A 21,735-nucleotide genomic window follows, 5' to 3' on the forward strand; every position below is an offset into this window, starting at 1 on the left:
GAAGCCACCTCCTACTGACTCACTGTGTGCCTGTGGGTAAGTCACTTGGCCTTTCAGTAACTCAGTTTCCCTTTTGCGCAATGGAAATAATCCCCCCCCCCCCCTGACACATGCTGGCATTGTGAGCAGTGTTGTCTGCAAGGTGCTGTAAGAAAGTACCACGTGAATGCAAAGTGTTATTCGAACCCTGGGAAGCACAGCATAAGTTAGAAGAACCTCCCGCGGGGCTATTCTAATTTACACCCGGGCCAGGGAGGGTCCTTCATGGCCCCAGAATAGCTGGGCATGTAAAGATGGCTTTCCGCCTCCTTTACCTCACTTCCCTGTCTGATTTGAAGAAACGGAATAAGTGAGAATTGGACAAAGGAAGGAACAAAGGACCCAACTAAGAGCTGTTCCTCCAATAAAAGGAAAGAAAAACTAAGACCTTTGAAAATTCAAGAAGGTCTGTTCTGAATGAGAGACTCCCTCAGATGACACAGACATAGAGGGGGAAATGTTGATGGTAAAATAGGTGGCGTCACTAGAAATCTGCAATCACTGACACTAACGGCCATAGGCTGAAAGGGGAAAATGGGAGAGAAGGCAAGAGTTCAATATTTAAAAGTTATTGGCTGCACAAATTCTTACTCCTCCCAAGCCAAAGTGAAACCTTTCCAAACCAACGCGTGTGGGGTTCACACTCCAGAAAGATGCAGCATTAACAATGAACCCACGCATTGATCATAGATTCATAGATTCATAGATTCTAGGACTGGAAGGGACCTCGAGAGGTCATCGAGTCCAGTCCCCTGCCCGCATGGCAGGACCAAATACTGTCTAGACCATCCCTGATAGACATTTATCTATTCACCAGAGGGGATGACGGGACAGTCGTGAGAGCCGTAAAACAACTCTGGGAATGCCATACAGGTCGCAAATAAAGCGAGCTGCCTCATCCCAGCAAGGTAATTATTTCAATCTCTATTGTTTCCCCCTTCAATGAAATAAATAGGTAGTCATATATTTTTTAAAAACCAGATAGTTCTCCCAATCGCTGATGGAAGCTCCACTCACTTTCCAGCATTGACTCTCTTCCCAGCCCCAGGCTGATGGGTAATTTGCATAATTCAAGGTGTCAGTCCTAAACAGACCTAGCTTTAATTGGTTCAGTCATGCTTACAAGTTCAGTAATTAGCATGATCTATCCAGAGGTACCTGCCTGTTTCTATCCTGGAGTGCCCACCTCTTTCACCTGCCAATGCACAGCACTGAAATGTCAGCTTAGCCAAAAAGGTTTTAGCACTTCAAGAAAAAGTTCCTATAAATATGTTTAGGATGAGGTGCAGAGATGCTGTGACACACAAGGGGCCTTGCCCCTGGCTGGTGGGCAGAGTTATACGAGGAAAGAGGAAGCTGGTGAAAGGAGACAGCATCCTCTCTCCTCCAGGGGGTGAGTAGGTGGTTAGAACCCTTGTCATTTTAACTGACACGTTGTGGTTTTGAGTCTGTCGTTGTTGGAAGCAGGGCAAAACCTGAGGAAAGGGATGTGAAGAGTCCCGTGGCTGTGACTTCATTGTCATTCCCCAGCGAGTGAGACTGCCCCCCAGCTTAGAATGGTCTGGAGTGGCACAGCTGTGGCGGGGATGAGCAATGGAGTGGGGCACATGGGGTCAACCACGAAGTGAGAAAGTTAACGACTCTCCCACTGCTCCTCTCACAAAGAGCACCAGGATGGGCTCCTGTGACAGAGACCTGGCAGTGGAAGGAAAGGGTTCTGCCTGCTATCAATACCCCACACGAGTAATTCTTCTTCGTGCACTAAGGGCACTGCGTAAAGTGAGATGAGGGCAGTCAGCGCCTCGCTGGAGGCATTCTCCACCATGCAGGATAGGGCCCGAAGTGGGTCAGACTCACCTCCGCCCTCTGCAACATGTAATGTCCGACCACTCCCATGGGACTGTGTTGTCCTCCCCCATTTGGATTACAGTGCATGTTAATCCTAACACTACCATGCTAACCAATGGAGATGATCTTTTAGCTCAAGTGGTAGAGGGCTGTAGTTTTAGATCTAAAGCTCTGGGGGCGTGAGACCCCGGCATGCAGTTTTGTTGGCAACGATGTTGTCCATTTGCAACCAGGGATTCATTACAAGGGCAAAGAAAGAAACGAAAGCACGTAAACAGTGGGATTCTCTTTGCAATCACCACAGCCATCGACACATTAGCCCATGAGAAAGACTGGCCGGACCATAGTGTCAAAGAGAAAATGCACAGACGAAGGATCTCTTCCATATTCACTTCAGTCAGGTGTGTTTCATTCTAGCCCACTGACTCTCTAAATCACTTGCACACCTGTATCCAGTGCACTTTGGAATATCCTTAAAAGTTTCACCTCTTTGTTGAATGTGCTGCTGATACCCTACACACACTCACAGACGCATATGGGTGAATTCTTTTTATTTCCTGTTCTTAGGCAGAATAGGCTGCCGGCAACATTTCCCCTCTTTGCCCAGGATAACAGAAAGTGTTAATTCATCATGGGTCACCCCCTCACATTTGTCCATGGAAAGGAGAAGAGGTTGGGAAAGAAAAGCTTGGGTCAGCATGAGATACTGGACACACGTTGCAAACCAGCAGGCCACCCTTGTGAGAAGAGTGGCCCCCAGTAACGTAATGAAGGTCAGTGAGAAGGTGGAGTTGGTGCCATGCATACCTCCGTTGTGTATGTCAGACCTGCACTTGGGCTACTTGAATGCACCTGATAGTTTGGGTTTTTCTTTCACAAACTGCAGCTCTTTGAAAAAATATTCCAAAGATATAATTCCAACCGATCCAGCAAAGGCTAGTCATCCTATTTCCCAAAGTCTTGGTCTTTTTGAGACCCAAATGCTTGATCTAAGTAATACCCAATAAAGTTAATCGGACTCCTATTGACATTGGATCAGGCCCCCAAAGCGCTACCTGATGTTCTTGCTCATTTCTAACTCTATTGCTCACTGTCTATCCCTGACATTTCTTTGGCTTGTTCAGCTTCTAGAAAACAGCATCAGTTGCTTGCCTATTTACTAGCAGAGCTGTTTGGCAGAAACATATTGTGCAATATTTTTATTAATTCTGTACAACTTGTATAACACTACAGAGCAAGCAGACCGTGAATACTTCTCATATACAGAGAGTTCCCCGGTTAGAACTCACTACTCCAGCACAAAAATTACATACTATGGCATTCAAACACTGTCACTAAAATGGTGAAAACAAAATCTCAGTTTGGTCCATCTACATTTTGGTTGTGCTCTCATTTAGCTGAGAAATTTCAGTTAAAATATATTTAGAGGTTTATCATATTAGAATATGCTGCATCAGGTGACCAAACGAGCAATTTATAAATCGGTGCATGAATTGATAGTGTGAGAAGGTAGTTATTCCATAGCCCCTGCCTCTACTTCTGCTGGCTGAAGAAAGAGGAGGAATGAAAGCTTGGAAAAAGGGGGAAATAAAACATGTTATTTCTTTATCCTTCCCAATTAAAACTAGACAGTATCAGATAGTTCTTGTAACAAATTCAAAGGAAAATTAAATAGTGAGTTATATATTTCCTAATATATAGGGCCCAAATCTACAGTCCTCATTTCATAGGATCATAGAATCACAGGGTTGCAAGGGACCTCAGGAGGTCATCTAGTCCAACCCCCTGCTCAAAGCAGGACCAATCCCCAACTAAATCATCCCAGCCAGGGCTTTGTCAAGCCTGACCATAAAAACCTCTAAGGAAGGAGATTCCACCACCTCCCTAGGTAACCCATTCCAGTGCTTCACCATCCTCCTAATGAAAATTTTTTCCCTAATATCCAATCTAAACCTCCCCCACTGCAACTTGAGACCATTACTCCTTGTTCTGTCATCTGGTACCACTGAGAACAGTCTAGATCAGAGGTTCTCAAAGTTACTCATGGAAGAGTTCTATGGATGGGGCACTGGACTGGAAATCAGAAGACCTGTGTTTTATTCCTGGCTCAAACAGTTCTATATTAACATGTGCTAGGGAATTTTTAGTGCATGCCAGTAGGGTCCACATGGGCCAGTTAGTGTGTGACACACTAGCACAAACTTGAATTTACGCCCCTATAGTGCGGCTAATGCACTGTGTAGACAAACCCAAAGACAAGATCTGTCTCTCATTGTAGGTATGTCTGCACTGCAGCTGGAGCTGTGACTGCAGCACATGTAGACATCGATCAAAACTAGTTTTGATCAAACTAGCTCAAACAACAATAGCAGTGAAGTCATGGCAGCATGGGCTGCACAAGCCCACCCAGACCCTGGGGATGTATTCAAGCAGCTAGTCTGCACTGCCATGCCACCCATGATGCTGCATCTTCATTGCTATTGTTATAGATCAAAACTAGGTCAGGTATGTCTACACATGCTGCAGTTGTACCTCTGATAGTAGTGTAGACATACTGTCCTGGGGTCCACCCTTCTGTCAGTTCCTCCCTCCTTGGTCTCTTTCTTCCTCTGGGACTCAGGGTACTCCTTCATGACTCAGCCCTCCAGCCAGGTCACTATAGTCCTCACCTTCCAGGGAATCAAAGTCCCTCCATACAAAAATGGCAGTCATCCCTCCGCTGTCCTGATAGTGCCCCTCCTCTTGTGGCTGGAAGGGGAACCCAGGCCCACCCTCTACTCCAGGTTCCAGTCCAGGGATCCATTCTCTAGCAAAGGTGGCCTACACACTTGCAGACCATGTTCTTCCCCTGGACTCCTTCCTACTTTTCAGCTCTACCTTCTGGCTCCTCTCCGCTCTAGGCTTACCAGCCCAAACTCCCTCCTCCCAGGGAGTAAGTAACCACAAGCCAGTTAGCACCATAGCCCCAAAACACACCTCCCTTCTCCCAGGGAGTGACTGCCAACTACTTCCCCCACAGCTCCTTCCCGCTGCCAACTTCCTGTCTTTATACCAGCTCCCCTCCCACCCACCCCCTTCCTTCTCAGCTGGACTCCATCTCCAATCAGCCTTTCCAGCTCTGGATCTCCATCAGGTGCATCATCAAGTTAATTGGTCTCCTTCTCAGCCTCATTAACCCTTTCAGGGCTGGTATGGGGTAAATGCCCCGTCACACGTACCCTGTGCATTCATGAAGTGCCCAGCATAATAGGGCTCCAGTTGTATTGGAGGTCTCTAGCCTCCACTTTAATACAAATAAATAATAATAGTTGACTCCCTATGAGTTTTGCATGAGTTGATTCAGCTGGTTTGGACAAGTGCAATACATTTCAGTTCTCTACTACTAATCATGAAATGGTACAAATTAAAATATTAGTGTTTATCTTAGTGCAGCAAAGTGAGGTCACAGAGATCACATGGCAGAAATAGGAGAATTCCCCATCTCACACCAATAAGATAAATATCACTGCAAGATAAATGGTTACTTTTCAGTTTGTACCACTGTGGAGTGAAATAAATATTTTACATTCAAAACTGGAAATTTGAAAAGATGTTTTTGTTCAGCATTTACCAACATGGAGTTCCTAGAGATGCCAATGTTTGCTTTCTTTTATAAAAACAAATGAAAATTTAAGAGATAAAATAGTATATAATATAGCATCAAAGCTGAGATGGGAAATATCATCTACAATATTCCAGGACATGAAAGCATCTCCCAGTTGCATGTCTATGAAATGAAATAGCTGCATGTTTTCCTTGAGCAATCAAGTACTATTACTTTGCGTTGTCATATTTTTTTAAATACAACAAAGATGAATATCAGTTCATATCGATGAAGATGAATATTGAAAACAATGAAATTTAGAATCTTGCCATTCTGAATGAATGTTTGATTGTATTAAGGAACGGTTGGATCCAAACTTCTAGTCTCCTAGGAGCGGAAAGTGATGCCATGTATAACTGGAAAAGTGAAGTTTTCCTAGATGTGCCATAAGCCCTCAGATTTGATCTATGATTTCTCACATGTGATCTATGAACAGTCAGACCTGAACTACTGTTAAACTATTAGCATTTGAAGATCAAGCCATACTCAAATGAAAGAGTAATTTTCTCTATATTTGCAATAAGGTCTCAGATTTCACATGCAACTTCAAGGCCATGATAATTTGGTCGTTCTTAATGTAATATCTATTCTGCATAGAGTTTCCTCCGCTAGCACCAATAGACCCAATGCCCGCAGTCCCTGCCTAGTACTTACTGGTGAAATAGTGTAGTATACCAATGAAACTGTCTACTGAAAGAAACTGTAGGAATGCTATTAAACTGAGTTTGAACTGTCCAGATAGCCAATTCCAGCAAGAAAACCAATGAACCACCTCCACGGATCAGCTTGAATCAGGAGTAGGAAGAGGGCTGCACACGCCGTAGCATAGAAATTTACACTTGAAAGACTGCAAGAACTCTTCCCTTTTCCTTCCATACGGAATATTTAAATCCATCCCGGTACCTTTACACTTAAACAACCCACAAATCCCTGCAGACAAGGACACACAGACTATAGGAGGCTCTAATTCGACATGGAAGTTGGAGCTTCTAATTGTATTAGGGATTTATGCACCGAGTTAGTACAATACCATATGGCACTCTCTTGTACAGTATGGTGTTTTCCTAACAGGCTGCATAAGCTGCTAATAGAATACGAGGTCATAACTGGTTTCCTTATTAATGCTTTATATTCTATATTCTGCCTCAGCATCTGTTCCGTTTCAGAATTAACCCTTCCTACTGAATATTTTGTACATTACATTGCTAACTTCTTAACCGCTCCAAGGGCTCGTATTCTGCAGGATTCACCTCAGAGCGATGCTGCCACACATCTTTTAAAAAACACTATTGAATTTTGGAGTTTAAATCTTTCAGGCAAGCAGTTGTGTCAAGGCATGCTTCAATCCAACTCCTAGCCACATATGGCAGGAATGCATCTGCTCTCATGCAGACTGGTGATCAAGGTAAAGGAGTTTGTTCTCTCTGTGCTCAGTGTGGTGCTGGAGGTACTTTCAGGTGCAGATGTAGAACCAACCCTCTTTTACCCACAGATTGCCAACATCTCTTGTCCTGGGTAAAGCCACCCACTAATTAGCCACCGAAGTTAAACATCAGGTGTTGTTTCTTTGCGCAGCAGACTATTGTTTTGTAGTAAGTAAAATGTTTGTGTCCTGGGGAGAGGGAAAATTTCAAACTCCAGGGTGCCTGTATTTACGTGTCCAACAACTGTCTTTCACTTCCAAGTTGACATGAAAGGGGAAGCAGGCTTAAGTAGAAACAAGTCACATGTCAGCTGGCTCTGATACACCTTCTCCTCTCACCTCCGAATCTGATGCACTCCTTCTGCCCCCTGCAGACTCCCGGTGTGCTCTTACACCTCTCTCCTTCAGATCTACAGCCTACACTCCCCTCCCAAGAGATATAGAAGAAGAGCACACTCAACTCCTGCTGACTTCAATGGGAGGCGAAGACACATGGGCCCACATCCTCAAGGGTATTTAGGCTCTTATCTTCCATTGAAATCAGTGGACATTAGGAGCCTAGATACCTTTGAGGAACTGGCCCTTGGTGCCTCATAGAATTGGGCCCCTAGAGACCAGGGTTAAATTCTCTGCTGCCATATGAAACACAATGGAGTTACGCCAGCTGAGAATTTGGCCTCCGTCTATTTTCTTTTACTTCCCCCATTGGCTGCCTGATGTCTGTAGGCCCAACAGGACTTTGTGTAGCTGCACGTCAGTGGGGATTATCAGTTATTCACACTGACTCTGTGGTGGGAGCATGGAGGTACGTCCTGTTGCGACTATTTCCAAAGTGCCTGTTAAAAATGGATGCCGCTTCACTGCCATGCCCAATCTGCTGCCTGTTATATGAAAATGGCAATCAATAAACAAAGCTTTTCTCTGCTTTCTTTTTATTAGATTTCTGATGCAATGCAGGAGAGCCTGGCAAATGATTGCAAATTAGCAGCATACGAATGCAAACACCACAGGACAGCCCTTGACTCCTTACAAAGCAAAAATAAACCTGATCAGCAGCCACCAGACACGGGAGCAAAGGAAAAAATAACTCTGCTTTGGAATCTGTTTGTCTAACGGCTCCCCCTGAACCCGCCTTTGCCCACCACTGGGTGTACAAAGTGTCCTGCAGCAGGAACAGCTAGAGCATGTGCTCAGCGGCACATCGCCGGGAAGCCGGGCTTCGCTGGGTGAGTGACCGTTAGCTGTCTGATTTCTTTTTTAGTTTGGTTTGATCACACACAATTATTTCACAGGAGAACAGTGCAGCACTGTTGTCAAGTCAATCATCTTCATTCCTCCCTGTCCACTCTTAGCTTCTGTGAGGTGTCAGTTTGAGGGCCAGATGTAGAATCTTGGACCTTTTCCAGATTTTTTGTTTTGTGTTAAGTGAGGCAATCAAGCCAGGCTTCAAAAACATGGCCCTCTCTGCACTGAAGATGTGTTAAGGGCATAAAACCAAGGAGCAACAATTTTGCCACAACTGTGTTACAAGTTCCCAGCTGTCCCGCGCCTTAACTTAACTACATACATATTCCCTTTATGAAGTCCCTGCACAAAATAAAAGTGATGCATGAAAATACAATGACAGATTGCTGACCAATGCACGGATTTATGGAATCGTGGCTGTGCTGTGCTTCTGGCAGGGTCACACCATATTAAGCAGAGAGGCACCCAAAACGCTGAGCAAGTTTAGAAGAGTCTATATCTACAGAAGCTACCCACTAGACAACTCTTTATTTGCCTGGGACAGATAAATTGAGTCCCCTGTAGTTTACTGTATGGAGTCTATAGAGAGCTCCCTTATAAGCCAAGATCCCATCACCCTGAATGGACATATTTTCAAAGGGCAAAAGCTCGCTTAGGCCTATCCCAAAATACATGTGCAATTGTGCCACTACATTTGCACATTCAATGAAAGTGACTTTGGATCAGGCTTTCAATGAGTTGTTTATTGCAAACCTATTTTGGTGCATGCACTACTCGCTAAGCATCCCCGGTTGGAAATTGGTCGTTGGTACTGTGTGATGGATCATCTAAGTTACATGGTATTGTTTCTGCTCCACGAGGAAGTGCTTTCAAGATGGCCACCCCATACATACGCCACATGAGTATGTGCAACACATCTTCATCAGGTCAACGTTTGCAAACAAATATGTGTTGACGCAAGTGTTCTTGGAAAGGAAACAAAAGGATTTGTGGAGTCCAAAGCCATTTCTATTCAAATAAATCCTTGTGAAGAATTTTCTGCCCTATTCCCCCAAATCTAATGCTGAAAAATGTCATCGGTGAGAGCTCTGCGGGACCCACGGCAGCCTTTATGAAACTTTCCAGCATTTTGTGCTTGCATCTTCGAGAAACAGATGCCTCTTGGGGAGATTTATATATGAATTCTGCAATCACTGCCTGGCCACTAGAAATCCCAAACCAAGATTGTACAATTGCTCCGGGGTTTATTTAGCTGTAAAATCCAATGAGCCACTGGGCAGCACTATTATCCACCAGAAACCCAGCGGAAAAAAATATTCATCTGTCACTTCAAAACTTGACTCTCAGAGACACTTTATCTAGTGGAGTTTGCGATGCATCCAAGACAGCGCCTCGTTTTGTAATAACGCCTTGGAGAGAGAACTCGAGCTAAAAGTATTCAGAAGGATTTTGCACATGTCACAAACTCACCACCCCATCTTCTCTCTTCTCAAAGAACAGGCCAGTCTCATGTCAACACCTGCCACCCCAGGGAAGAAACCTACTGCCCCCAGGGTGTGAACAAGGCTCAGAAAAGCCCTTCTCACACAGTACTGTGCATTGACCAGGACAAGCAGGCGGATAATTTACAGACACGTGGGATGTGTTTAAATGGGAGGCCACAACTTCATTAATTATTCCTTGGGCATGGATACTACATTGCCTGCCCCAGCTCTCATGCACAAGGCATTTCATCCGTTCCAGGTTGGATTACGGGGCTTTAACCACAAACCAAACAATAACTCAAGGTAGGCCCTCCTCAGTCTACCTCATGGACTTTCAGCTCAGTTGTGAAACCCCCCAACTGCCACATAAATGGGGTGAGTGACCAAGGCTACCAGGCTGTGGGAAGAATCTTGATCCGCAAAGATTTCAGGATCCTCCCTCCATGAGCACAAAGTCCAATGGGGCGATCCCAGGATTCATTTCCCTCAGGGAGCTGGCGTTCTTAGCTTTTATCTGCATTGGACAACAGCCACAATTAGTAACAACTCAGTAATTGTAACAGCGTTATAGGAAACACAAACCTTGTGACTTCTAACCCATCTGAGCCTTCCAGAGGCTGCAAGGGAGGCAAAAAACCCCATCCCAATTTAGCCCATTGGAAAAAATTCTCTCTGACCCCTAAAAGTCAGGCGACCCAACAGATCCGCAGCACAGCTCCTAATCGACAGCTAAGGAGAGGGAGGGCTGGGCAGCTAACTGGAGAGGAGAGAGGCTTTTGAAAAGCCCAGGCTTAGCTTAAATAGGCAGAGGGGGGCACCCAATCAGCTGGTCCCATTCCCCCCTTCCCCAACCAATGGCTGCACAGAAAACGGGACGGGGGAGTGGTGGGAAGAAGCCCCTCTCCATGCCACGCATGCAATCTGGGCTTCTCCTGTTCCCTGCTGTCCAGCCAAAGGTCTTCCCACGCTAAAGGCGCTAGGCGGGTAATGTAGTACCCAGTGCAAACTCTTGGGGGAAGGGAAGGAGGAAAGATGCTCCCCTCGTCGCTGCTCACTCACTCTCAGTGCTCTCGCACACTTGGCTGTGTCCATTTGGGAACCGCCACGCCAGCATTCCAGCCTAGCGGGCTTAGCAACATTACCACTGTCTTAGGGTGGGGCAGACTAGAGCTGTAGCAACTTCACCATGCAAAGGAACCCAGATGGCCTTGTAAAAGCAGCAATGCTGCCTCCCAAGCATCCCTGTGAAGCTGAGTGTGGTCTGCCTCAGTTTCCCCCTCAGTGAGGTGACAATGATGTCACTTAAGCAGCTCTGTCAAGGGAATGCCCAACCCTCCACATAGCAGCAGTGTGTCTCCCTTCTCTAAAGCCTTCAGAAAGGAGCACGTGTACAATGGTTTAAGGGCTCCAAGCTCAGAGTCGAAAGACGCCTTCAAAGTCCCAAAACAAAAGTCTCTTGGTTCGAGCAGCTCCCTCTGCTGTAAGGCCTCCGGCTTCTCTGCTGCCTGGAGAGCTGTGCAGTCTCCTCCTCCCGTTTGCTCAGGCTCTCTCCCAGGCCTCCCTGCCTGGAGAGCTTCTCCCTGGGATCTCCCATCCTCTGAGCTTCCTTTCTCCTCAGGAGTGCTTAGCTTTTAATCATGCCCCGGGGGCTACCCGGCCTCATTAACTGCCTCCCAGTTACTCAGTGACTTCACTATTCCCAAGTGAGCCTGTCAGAGGTAGGTTGGGTCCCTGACGCCTTCAGAGGGCCATGTACCCTCTGACAGGCCTCAGCTTCCCAAATCCCCATCCTAGCGGGCAGGGAGGACACCACCCAAGTCCACGCCACATGAAAGGTCCAAAGGACAGGTGTATATTGACAGTCCAACCGACCGCACTCTGGTCTGTGGTCGAAGAAGCTGAGGCTCTTGTTGGTGAATACAAGAACAGTGTCCTTCACAAGCCAATGTCATATAAGACACCTGACCTTATTTGCATCACCAAGACCCGCCTGGATAACATCTTATTGGGGCTAACTGCAGTGTTCTCTAGCAAAGCACTGGAGTTTCATAGTTCTACTGGGCCAAATTCAGAGGTGAATCTGAGCAAGGCTAGAGTGGTATAACTTACATCATCTTCCGGCCCTCTCAACATATGTATATATTTATTACCCCACTTTGATTCCCTCTAGCCTGCATTAAACTTACTCACGTAGCTTGCTGCCCACGTAGCGCAATCCCCCATATCAATCACCTGTGAATTTTGCCCCTGGTGAGTAAATCTAACTCCAAACTGGGGTCAGAAAAGAAAAGTGGGTGTGTGGGTTACAGGGAGGAAGAGCAAGTGATAGGCAGAATCTTTTCACCAGCAGCCCAAGGAGTTCTCACATGAATACCCCACAGCTGTGAAGAACCTACTCCTCTGTCACAACATCTGCAATATTAAGGCAGGTAAAACTATGCAGCATAGCTATCTGGTAAATCAGCCCAAATGCAATACCTAGACCTCAGGCCCTAGTACTACTACGAAGAGCTTTTCTCCTGCTTTGCTGAAAATAATACAGTTCAAGACTGTCTAGCCAGACTAGAGGTTACCAACCAGAACAACGACTGCGTCACTTCTTCAGGGCAATTTGACCCTATCACACCAAGTCCGTGGATGCTCTGAGGGATATCCAGGCCACTAAACATGAAACAGGGCCCTGCCCATCGTGGCTGATGAAAGACAATGAGGAAAAACCTGTCACTCTTCTGATCATAATCATCAATAGCAGTTTGACCTCTTTGAATCATGAATTCACCATCCGCCGTCCAGTCTTTACCCTCCCTTTCCCATGCAAAACCAGTGAGAGGAGGTAGTGACCGAGTTCCTACAACATCTGACCTCTGCCAACATTTTAGCTCCTTGACACTCAGGCTTCCTTCTAAGGACATGATGCAAAGACACCTTTGGTGGCATTGATAGATGACCTGCTTGTGTCTATGGAGAGAGATCCAGCAGTGTAAACAGTGAGGTGTGTCCTGTTTGTAGCCTTCAATAGAGCTGGCGGAGTGGACTACTGGCTTTAGTCCTTGCTTGCAGAGGGATCCCGGGAAGTCATAAATGACAGCTTCTGCTTGTCCCCTAGAGCCCTCACATGTGGAGTCCAATAGACATCAATTTCTCTCCTCCTTTCCAACACACCAGGCCTTCTGGAGAGGTCATGAGATACCACAGCTGTAGTGCCACCAGCACGCTGCCAACCCCCAGATTTACATCCCCTCTCAGCAGCTGCACTCATTGCTCTCACAGAGATGTCACAATGCCTGAGACGGAAAAGCTTTTGGATGGAAAACAGCTGGCTCAACCATAAACCAGGCAACACAGAAACGATACTGAAAGGAAGAGGGAACCACTAAGCAGGGTTCTAGACATCTACACCACAATTAAACAGCCGCTTGGCCCAAGTCAGCTGGCATGGGCCAGCCACGGGTTTTTAACTGCAGTATAGACATACCCTAAGGAGCTACACAAGATATCAACCTCAGCCTCTATCCAGGGTACCCACCTGCTTATTGCCATTACAGTACAAAGCTTCAGGTCTTATTACACTAATCTCGGCTCCTACTCAGTGCCAATGCAAGAAATACCTTCTTCCGTCTCTGGCTTGCTGGGGGATTATGTCCATTCCTCTCAGACAAGAACGTGGGCACTGTCACCCATGCTCTTGCACTCAGCACAGGGCAGAAGATGAAAACCAGATAGATCTGGCTGAGCGGCACTCGGCGCAGGGACTGAGTAGGAGAAAAGATAGCTCTAAGCCACCTCCCTCCTCCTTCCCATCCTGAGGCTGACCAGTCCAGCACCTGGCATAATTTAGGGAAGTCTACATGACATCCCATTCTGCTATCTGGGAATCACCAAAGTGCAGTGCTCCCTGGCCACACCCTCTCCCACTGGTGACAAACTAACTGCACCATCTGTTCACTGCCAAAGACTGACCAATGCCACAGGAATCCCCTGCTGGATAGAAGACCAAGGATCTGGCCCAGAAACCCCAATTTGTGCGCCATGCAGCAGCCAAGAGCCAGTCCTCATGCCTTCGGCTAGATCGCCATTCAATTCCAGATGTAATTATAAGTCCTGGTCCTAAACTTTAAGGCCATCAGTAGGCAGGGCCTGTCTCTCTCAAATAGAATAATAATAAATTAAATTTTACCATAATCTGGTTCAAGGCCTTGAGCATTCAAGGCCAACATTTTTAACCTAGAGTGCTTAAAGCGGTGCACCTAAATAAATGGTCTGATTGTCACAGCTGGCAACCCCCAGTGACTCCAGTATAATAATGAAAGATTGACGGTAGTAGCGACTGTGGGCACTGAGCACCTTTGAAAAGCTGGCCTTTATTTAGTTGGCTAAATGGGGACTTAGGCATCTAACTTGATACATCAAACTTTGAAAATGTTGGCCCATTGGTTGTACTAATTGAATAGGCTGGATATAGTCTGAAGGCTTAAATATACTTGAAAGCACAGATAATTTTTTATATATATTAGGGCCGATTGAAATTTTTCCAACTTATTTTCAACTGAAAATTGGGTGTTTGACTATAAATTGTCACGTAAAGTGTGCATTTTCCTTGAAAATGTTTTGATTTTTCATCAGAAAACTGGAAACCCAAAATCTGAATTTTTTGGCAGTTTTCAGACAAAAATATTTGGGTTTTGGTTGCTGAAAAATTATCAGTTTTTGGAGTGTTTGTTTTTTTGATGAAAAGTCTACATTTTCTGCGGGGAAAAGAAAACAAGTTTCCCCACCAGCTGTAATGTACCATAATTACATTTATACACATACAGAGACTGTCTAATAGTAGATGGACTTATCAATTTTCTAATAACACATCACAAAGGAGCTATGCAGAAAAATAAAATAAAATCTTATAATGAAAAGCATTTTTTTTAAAGAAAAGCAAAAATTTTCCCTTTGAAAAACATGTTCTTCTTTTTCTCAAAGGTTTCAAAGTTCTCACTTGTTTCTTTCCTAGCTTTCCAGTTAGTGCATGCAGTTGCATCACTCACATCAATTACATCACCTGCCCTAATCCAATGCATTTGATCTAGGCTGGCATAACACACCACAACACATAAATGACCTTCAAATAAAACAGGGTTTACTTTTTAAAAAAAAAAGTTTTCCCATTGTTTGTAATGCAATTTTAAAAAATTAAACATTTTATTAAAATTTGTCATACATATTATTGGACTAGAACAGAAAGGTAAAGACAGCGAAGTTGCATCATTTCCCTGGCCCAAGACAGTAACTGCAGCAGTGTGACAGTGCTGGAGTTTGCTGACCTACAGAGAACATTGCCAAATCCTTTCTATCCACCCAACTCAGCCTTTCTGAGGGGTGGGATCAATGTCCCAGTCTGGTGGGAAGTTTCTATGACATAGCTGTGTATCATTTTTGAAACATAGCTTTGGAATGTCAAATTGTTTATGAATTTGGGGCCAACCCCAGCCATCTTGATTCATGACTGTTACCTTAACCTTAGTCCATGCAAAATCCCACAGGCCTAAATGTGGGGCACCCTGTGTTGCAATGACCCCCAAGAAGGGATACACATCATCAATCATACCAAAACTTTGACATGCGGTGGGATCCCTTTCTTTAGCACAAATAACTCTGTCCACAGTTTCTATTGTTTCATGAGTCTTTGTTTCTGATATAAATATTTCTCAATTGTAAATGCAAGGGGACCCCAAATTTGTGTGGAATACAGGTAACCGGGACTCACGTGATGTCCCTCGAAATAAAGGACATCTGAGAGGCAGAAGCAGTCTCATTGTTCATGGAGGAAGGTCCTACTCAATGTAAATCCAGGTAGCAGAATAACGGCCTTAATGTTGAATTAAATGAATGATATCAATCAAAGTAATAAATACATACTCAACCTAGACAACTTTTCTAGTTCATCCTCTAAAGAGCTGTATAACCTATAAATGGCTGTTACTTATTGGTATTCGGCACTAATATAATTATCACTTGTTTTCTTGCTGTGCCTTTAGTAATGCAAACATTTTAAGGAAACTTTTTTAATCTCTGCAGCTATCTGGTGAACAAAATGAGCTGCAGAATGTGTGTTTCCCCTACTGTGGGTAAAAACAGTTAGTGGCTGATTACCATCTGGCCCTTTTAGTGAGGCAGCACCATGCCAGCATTCTGGGATGCTGGAACTGCACATCCAGTGTGTGTTGCCAGGTAGTAATTCCCCCCAACCACACACACATTTGGACACTTGCGCCACTGTAGCGCTTTAGTGAAGATCCTACTACGCTGCCGGGAGAGCGTCTCTGGTCAGTATAGTTAATCCATCTCCCCGAGAGGCGGTAGCTATGTTGATGGGAGACGCTCTCCTGTCCACACAGGGCTGTCTACCCCAGGGATTAGGTTGGTATAACTGTGTCGCCCAGGGGGTTTTCACACCCCTGAGCGCCGTAGTTGTACTGATGTCAGTTTGTAATGTAGACCTTGCCTCAGATATACAGAAAGTAACAGCCTTCCAAACCCAATCTGTGATTATCCAGGCTGTCACACTGACATGATCCCACCTTCCTGGGGACAGGAAGGGCTCAGTATTATACGGAATGCAGGCATATTTGGGGTGCCAAGAGAGAATTACACACACGGAAATGCCTTGCACACCGTTACACACACACACTGCCTTACACAGTTATACACACACTGTCTTGCACACACAAACTCTACCTTGCAGTTATACATACACAGTGTCTTGCACACAGTTGCACACATGCCCTGCCCTTACACACACACATGCCTTGCATGCTGTTGCAACCCTACAGGATTGGCCCAATACCCCCAGACTGATCCCAGGGCACACACCCAAGTGCAGTTGCCTTGCACACACTCTGCAGCCCCCAGGCTTCAGGCGATAGCAGCGGGACCACCTTTGTGTGATGGAACTACCCCATGACAAATAGGGGACCCTTTATTTAAAGGGACATTTTAGGGACCCACCATTCCCCTGAGCCTAGCATCTTCTCTCAAGCAGACATTTCTCCTGCCCTCGGGCAGACAGTGCCATTGGCATCACCTTCCATGGACTGGTTAATAGAGTCAAGGGATGAACTCTTCAAATAAGGGCCGGGTACTCACCCCATTGGACAACTCAATGGAAAAAGGTGGGGGGAAGGTTGCCAGTTTTGGTTAGACCTATTCCTGGAGGTTTCATCACATGACATAGTTTTTAATTAAACATTAATTCCTGGGACTCCAGGACAATCCTGGAGGCTTGGCAGCCAGGGGTGCTGGAACATGAACCGAACAGGGATATGATGGGAACCACGTCTAGCCGGGGGGTGCCCCAGTTCCAGCACCTGTCGGCAGCCCTAGGCCAGGGCAGGCTGGAGGCAGGGGTGCCGGCGGGGAGGGGGCGCCCAGCGGCGGAGAACCCGCTGCCGCCCCCCCAGGGCTCCAATCCTCCCACATCAGCCAGCGCGGGCAGAAAAAGCGAGACGCCGCTAATTAGCCGAACGCCGCGGCGTTAATATGCAAAGCTGCGGGTCACCTAATCTCTACAAATCGTTTGTTTCCTCAATTGCCCTCTCAGGGCAGAGAGCGGGAGCAGCTGGGCTGCGGCGGGTGCGGAGAAGAGAGGGATCGGGTCCCCTTCCTGCAACCTGCCCCCACCCCCGATTTGCCTGGGACCTCGGTCCACCCGCGGTGCAGCTGCCTGGCCATGGCCCAGGTCTGCTGGCAAGAGAGGCAGAGTTTTGCCCAGATGCCAGAAGCTAAACGCGGGGTGGGGCCTGGGGACAGAGTCCGCTGGTGTAAACGGAGTCCATGGCGGCTGCGGAGCTGCGCCCGTTCACACCTGCGGAGCAATCGGAGCAGGGCGGTAGGGGACAGGAGCACTCTGCCCTGCCCACGCCCCGCCCCGGGGGGGGGGGGGAGCCCAGCAGTCTCCCGGCCAGTGCACGGAGCCACCTGCTCCTTCCTGGGAGGCAGAAATCCGGGCGCGTGGAAGCGGCGTGAGACAGAATCAAACCCGGATTCCTGGGGGGTGGGTGCAGGGGCTCGACTCCGTTCGCCGGGCTCCGGCGGTCGCTTCATGACACTGTGCGTGGCGCACGTGGGCCTACAAGTGCTGGAGGAGACACCATCTCCTCGCGTGCTCGCCGGCCTCCTGCTCCCAGCGGAGATCTGCCCCCCCCCCAACACAACACAACACAAGGGGGTGTCGCGCTACACCCCGGGCTCTTTGCACGGCGCGCACCGCAGTGAATCCGGAGCCCACGCGTGCACACGGTCGTGGCGCTCCTGTGTTCAGCCGGAAGAAAGCAGCCTCACTATGCAATGCAGGGCACAGCACGTACTTCCCGTGTGCCCAGCAGTGAAACGGGGGAGGCTGGCTCGGGGAACGGGCAGCCTCTGCCTGCGTGGCTGTTGGGTGAAGGGACAAGTGTTATGGGAACTGTGCGTGGAGCGGGCGGAAGGCGGACTTGAGACCAGACCTCCACAGCTGCCCAGAGTGATCTGCAGGGCTCTCGGCGCCGGCTCCCTGCTCTCCACGGGGAAAGGAAAGGACCTGCCCGCGGAGAGCCGGGCGTGGCTCTTTGGGAACAGCGAGGGTCCCACGCGAGCCCCAGGAGCGAGTCACAAACCTCACCTCGCCGGCCTTCCCCGTCCCCCTGCTGCGCTGCGCCCAGCTCCAGCCTGGCCGCGAATCCGCTTCTCTGCGGGAGATGGGCCTGGCGCTAAATGCCACTTTGCCCCGGGGGCGGGGGGGTTATTTGCCCGCCTCAGACTAGGCCCATTGACGTGCTCCAAAGCCACCTCTCCTCCTGCCCCCGCCTCGCCCTTTGCCTGCCCGGAGATGTGCCTGAGATGCGGCTGGCGGCGTGGGACAGCCCGGCGCACCAGGGCTGGGAGACGGATCGGGCTGTTATCAAACGTGCCCCCCCCCGCCGCCCCCAATGACTCGGTGTGTTCCGTCCTAGGCCTGTACCCCAAAGAGACCCACCCGGGGCAGGCGCCACGGCCTCGGGACCAGGAGCCAGCCCCAGCCCGCCTCCCCGAGAGGAAAGCAGTAACGGTGCCACGGACCGGGAGCCCTGCCTGGCCGCCTGGAGTCTCCGCGCAGTGCGGGGCCGCGGCGGGGGCACATACAGGGAGGTCTAAAAGAAAAGCTTTGCACTCAACGCTCTCACGCCGTGGGGCCGAGGGCACCCGGGAAATGCCAGCCCCTTGCGCGCACGGGAGAAGGGAATCCGAAACCCGCGATCCGTCCTGGGGGGCGTGATAGCCACCCAACCACGCGGTGAGAAGGACACGACCTTCCCGAGCACCTGGCTGGCGCGCAGGGTTTCCCTGCCCGCTGCTCCGAGGAGCCCCTGCGAGCTCTTTCGGAGCAGCCGATGTCCTTTCTGGGACCAGCCCAGCATGGCCACCCCTGACATTCCCAATGCGGATCCGGCTTGCCGGGAAAGGCGCCTTTGCTCTGAACGGGAGACTGTCTCCAGCGGCTGCTCCGGCCGCCCAGACCCGCAGAAACTCATCCCATATTTTAACTGAACCATTTAAAAATACATCCGGTCTCAAACAATTATAATTAGCTGCACCTTTACATCTCAGCTCAGCCTGAACTGCACCGTTCAAAACCAAAACGCTTTTCTAGCACTACAGAGAATTGATTACTTTATAATGTGCAATCACGGCCTCCCTAGCGGGGGTTGTACTGGCCTGACTATTCTGGTAAAACGATCACCCCCTTACGGAAATAGTGCTACCGGTACAAAGCTACCGGCTTGTCTACACAGGAGGTGAAAGGAAGCAGAATCAAGAAACGTAGCAACAATCCCAGCACTTGATAGTACCCCTGACCAGGTTCCCTCGCGCCTTTCTTGGCACCGGGACTGCATTTCAGCTCGTTTTCGTTCCTCCGACATCAGTTGCCTGTTGAGTAAAAGGCAACTTTTATTTATTTATTTTTTTAATCAAATCCGTCGTGGCACGGATTTCAGGAACCCAACGATGTAGCCTCTTGAGACGGCTCCTTTCTGTCTATTACATTCTATCTCATATCGCAGATGTATGATCTCGATTTCAGAACCACTTCTGTTCCGATCAAAACCTGCTTAGGTCGAAAATATTCACACATGTCTCCTTTCGTTTTCAGGTGATACAAACGGACCAGGAGGATGAATTACTATCGATTTGCATTTACCATTAAAAAAAAATCTATCTACCGAATCAAGCTGTCTTCTTTTTCGGTGAAATGAAATATATCCCAATGGGCGAGAGATGGTAATGATGCAACTAAACTTTACCCAATATGCAGCGTTTGTTACCCGCCACTCTGACTGTTGGAAAGCTCCTATATTTTTCGGGGCGGAAATGTAATTTCTATACGCAATTAATTGAGGTTTCGTTTTGCAACATCTTCTTGCAGATCCTGATTTTCAACGGTACCTTTTAATGTGGTGTTTTACCATCAATCCTTTCTACCCGTATAAATCTAGTTTTATCTGTATCTATGGAACTGTAAAAACAGGTGTGGTGTTACAAAACTGACCTTCCTATCGGGACAAATGTTCTTTGCGATAAAACACTGTCATCGCTGCTTCATAATTTCGTTTTTATTCAAATACACGACGGGAATGGGTGACGATAGTTGTAGTTTCTCTTATTTCATCTCTCGAAGTTAGCAAAGGACTAGAGACTCTCTCATTAAAACAGCTCCAGCGTAAGTCTCCTAGGCTGTCATTTGACGCTATTGTATGGTTGCAATATATGTAATTCAGTGACTGTCTAGACAATCACTCGCTTTTATTAGAACCGTGTTAGATGCCCGCTTCCGAGAACCGTTCTGCACACGGAAGCGAGGTTGTCTGCACGGCTTTTTCTTCCCTATTTACATTTTGCCTATAAAGTTTCGTCCAAACTTTTCGGATGATGTTTCAGAGAGTTTCCATTGGACAGGGGGACTTGAGAAAATCTAGACGCCTGCCTGAAGTGTAGATCCAAGATTTCAGACCACCGGGGGCTGTCCTGCACAGCTGCACATGAATATCCAGCCACAAGTGGTTCTAAGGAGCAAGTTAGAATTGAACATTAAATATTCAATCCAAGTCCCTATAAGGTTCCCTGAGTCCTTTAGCTATTTCCCCCAGTAGGAATCCTAAGGGGGGGGGGGGGAATCTTTAAAAAAGGAAACAAATAACAAAACACTCACCGCAAAAGAGATTAATTAACTTCTGTCTTCACTTTTATAGAAAGCTGAGTCTTGCAATGTAACTTGCTAACAGTTTCTCAGCCTACCTGGGTCACCTGGACCAGGACCTTTTACATCCCGAGGCAGAGACATTGAATTCAAAGCACAACCGAAACCGACTTTTTGGTGGTGTTTTGGGTTTTGTTTTGTTTTGTTTTTTTTGCTTTCGACTCCCCTTCACTCCTGGAAGAAGAGGTATTGTAACCCGCTTCCCCATACATAAAGTGTGCCACCCAGACCACTTGGGCACGTAGAGAGACATTCGGGGGATGTTTTCACGCTTATTTTGCATTGCTGTCAGACTTTTATTCCCTTATCAATTATTCCTGTAATTAAACCAATCCTGAAAAGAAATGGGGCGGGGGTGGGGGGGGGGGGGAGAAGAAACAAACCGAAAAGAGAGCCCGCCCGGGAGTCCCAGGGGCCGGGTGGAGTGTTTCTGGCGAGCCGAGGTGACTGGGATATGCACAAAGCCGCGCAGGGCACTGGCCGATATGAACTAGGGAACTGACCAGAGCACACGGTCCCTCGGCAGGGTCAGGGTCAGGCTCACCTGCGGCGGAGACTGTCTCCATTATCCCAGAAAGCCCCTCCCTGCACAGCTGCAGAAGACGCACCGGGAAGGACTGGAGTCAACCCCAGGGGTTTCTCTCTCGCTCTAGCGTTTTGCTGCTCCGCTCTTTCAGGTCAGTTGGGTCACAAGAACAGTTCTCTATGGGGTGGGGGGTAAGCGGTGGTATTTTTGTTATCAGACCCATCTCCTCCTCACTGCTGCTGACAGTAAGGAGGGGAGAGCTGGGGG

The 21,735-nt window shown here is 47.7% G+C and overlaps 1 long non-coding RNA gene across 2 annotated transcripts in view; it reads left to right on the forward strand.

Annotated features, from left to right (window-relative positions):
• LOC112058711 (uncharacterized) overlaps nt 1-20,883 on the forward strand; it is a 60,998-nt gene extending 40,115 nt beyond the window's left edge. Inside the window, exons 1-3 of one of the 2 annotated variants that reach the window (XR_006174669.2) lie at nt 2,460-2,660; nt 7,893-8,179; nt 19,839-20,883. This is a non-coding gene — a long non-coding RNA (uncharacterized LOC112058711). Of the gene's footprint in view, nt 1-2,459; nt 2,661-7,892; nt 8,180-19,838 lie in introns of those variants that run through there. The other variant, XR_002887859.2, reaches the window with a different exon arrangement.
• The last annotated feature ends 852 nt before the right edge of the window (nt 20,884-21,735 follow it).

Source organism: Chrysemys picta, chromosome 9 (genome assembly GCF_011386835.1).
Source record: "Chrysemys picta bellii isolate R12L10 chromosome 9, ASM1138683v2, whole genome shotgun sequence".
NCBI lineage: Eukaryota > Metazoa > Chordata > Testudines > Emydidae > Chrysemys > Chrysemys picta.